Raw genomic sequence first — 3172 nt, 5'->3', positions numbered from 1 at the left:
TAACCAGGCAACTGAAGAGCCTCCCACTTCGAAGGAAGGCGGGTGACAGTGGCATAAGTCACCCTTTCCTTAGTATCGGGTGCAACTGCCACCAGAACAACGCCCAGGCCCAGGTGACAACTGTGCCAACATAGGTCAACATCTCACCTCGAGAGGAACAATCACTCCTAAGACGGAACAGAAGAATTCTGTCGAAAGTCCTAGTGAAGGGTCGTAATTGACCAAAACCAGTAGCGGATGCCTGAACTCCAATGGGTGATGGTTCTTCTGCTCGGAAAGGAGTTCGTGTGTCCAAACATGGGATGTCTAACTTAACCTGTGCTGAGACGGTCGTGACAAGAGTCTGGAGAGCCATCAGACAAAAACAGTGATTAGGCGGATCTATTCTTAACTTTCTGCACAGATTGTAGGGCAGAGTTTTTCCTGAAAATCCTAAGTTCAGATGTTTACAATTACAGGCAATGAGGCTCAAAGAGACAGGCTCTCGGATCACTTGTGTTTTATTTTTGGTTTTGTTTTCATTAGATCCAACAGGGAGCCGAGCCGTGAGCCTTCCAGGGAGTTGCACAACTTCGGCTCTTAGAGATTGTGTTTCATGGTCACGGAAAAAAAAATATAATTGGATTTAATAGGTTTTCACAATCATATCTACTTAACCTTCCAAGATCATTACTCATTTAATTGCAAGCCCCAAGGAAAGATCATAGGGTAAGGACTACACTAGACAGTCGTAACCATAATGGAAGCAGGTCCTTCGCAAGCGATGTAAAATCTGTAGGATTTCAGATGTTGTGAATGAAGCTCCTCGATTTAACATGACTGTGTGCCTTTGATAATTGTTTCTAGTCCAAAATGGAGACTCAAGGGGTAAAATGATATTTATTGATAGAGAAGTCTCCTTACAAGCAAATGATACAGGTAAAGAATGATAAGGTGCAAGCCAGAAGCTGCGTGCGACCGGCACTTGCTGTTCTTCAGGCTTGGTTGCAAATGCTCTCATTCTTTACAGAAGAGTATCTAGAACCAGAGATAACAAGGTCATTGGGACAGCATGTCCCTGTATGGGGGAGTTAGCACACTGAATGCATCATATATGGGGCAAGGATGCTCTAATCCTGTGGGGGGAATAAGGTCTTTGCTTAGCTATTAGAGTACCAGAGAGGTAACTAGGGTTCTAAGCCTTAATTAGCTGTAATACAAATTACATCATTCTTCAAGCTCCAAAGGATCCTTTCCATCCTGACGCCCTCGAAAGAAAACTCTTGAATGAAAGGCTTACTCTCAACCTGGTTTTTATTCTCTCATTTATTTCCATGGGATTAAAGCAAAACAAAAGCACTTAACAAAGAAACAAACCTGCGTGCAGAGAACTATAATTGGATCCTTGTTCTGGCTCAAAGCCAAGGCACTTAGCTCCGTGTTGCTTCTGTCAAGTTTTCTTTTCTTCTTCTTCTTCTTCTTCTTCTTCTTCTTCTTCTTCTTCTTCTTCTTCTTCTTCTTCTTCTTCTTCTTCTTCTTCTTCTTCTTCTTCTTCTTCTTCTTCTTCAAGCTGCAATGTCCTTGTTTGTGTTCACTCCCAGTGTTCCAGGTTACTCTGTCAGCCCGGGCTCAGATTGTCCCACATCCTCCCACAGAGGTCAGATTTTACTATTGAGAAAGGCTCAGCAGGAGGATGAAGCTCTCCAAAGCAACCAAAACACAAAACCCTGCCCCTGGTAAGATAAAGGCACGTGGGAAAATGACAACAGAGCTTCTGCCGAGCAGAGGCTGGCTGGCTGATGACAGACAATCACAACAAAGTCCAACAAACACGCAGGCCCTCTAGGCTCCCAACAGACCTATAAACCAAGACTGAGAAGGACTTTCCCAATCTAGGCCTGGGCTGGAGCTTGAAAGTGAACGAAGTCACAGGCTGGGGTCCTCTACAGCGATTTACTTGTTAGAGCAGGTCAATGAAGACAGCACAACGCCCCACTCTTTGGTAGATTGATTGGTTGGAAGAAAGGAAAAGAATTAGTTCCTGACCGCCGGATATTTCAAGAGTGGCAAAGGAGGGAAACAGGACTATAATAAAATGAAAACAGTATATATTTTGTGAAACATTAAGAATCCATTTTATATTAGGTAACTCTTTAGTGAACGGCCAACACAAATAAGATTTGGTTAAATTGCTACTCTAATTTATATAAAAAATATGTTTTCAGAGAAAAGATGTTATTCACGCAAATGAAGGGGGTTTGGTTTTTCAGCTGGTAAAATCAAAAGAGTACACCAGAAAATTCTGTGCATTCCAAATCTGTGGTCACTTCAAAGGCACAGGAAGCTACTTTGTTCCCAGTTCCCCCTCCCTACCCCCCTGGTCTTTCCCCTACTGTGGTCAATGGAGGCACGCCTCATTTCCTTGTCTCTTGTCAGCCACCCGGTCTTCCCAGTGGGGCTTCCAGAACACCAGTCCCAGTGCTGTGAGCTTTCCATGTAGCATCTGGCCATTAGCCTCCCAGGAATAGAGCAACAATACAGAGCTGTAATCTCGACTCTCTGCTCCATAAGTTATGCAAACCACTATGGGCAAGCCAGTGTTCAGAATTCCAGAAGCTACTAGAACCACTCCACCCTCCAGAAACCCCTAGTAAGAAGAACATACTCCAGCTATTTACTCCCTTTCTTCATCCAGATCAACACCCGCATGAAATGTTCCATAACCATCTACTTTCCACTCCGTCAAGAAAGCACCCAAATAAAATGGAAGTGGATATTATTGGCATTCATTGGAAAAAGCAAAAGGCTATTGAGAAGTCACCTGTAAACCTCAGTGCTAGGTGCTGAGGATATAAAGATCAGAGGACTGGTAGACCACAGGTGGGCGTTAACCATAGTCATTAGGTCATCCTGCTTCCTTTGTTCTGACTCCATGATTATTATTAAATTCTTCATTTTATATAGGCTTTAAAACACATTGGCATCTTGATCTCATTTGATCGTCTCACTAATGGTATAGGATAAGGACTGTTCATGTTGAGGATGAAGAAGCTAAGGTTGAGGGGTAACGAATGATCTAACCTCTAGTCATTGACCGAGCAAGAGGTAGACTCGGGAATCAAATGAAAAGCTTTTGTGCACGAATCCATTGCCTACCAAGTGGATTGCCCAGCCTCCTGAGGATGAAGATATG

Source organism: Rattus rattus, chromosome 18, assembly GCF_011064425.1.
Source record: "Rattus rattus isolate New Zealand chromosome 18, Rrattus_CSIRO_v1, whole genome shotgun sequence".
Classification (NCBI taxonomy): domain Eukaryota; kingdom Metazoa; phylum Chordata; class Mammalia; order Rodentia; family Muridae; genus Rattus; species Rattus rattus.
The sequence above is the reverse complement of the archived record's forward strand: the minus strand, read 5'-3'. Positions refer to the sequence as shown.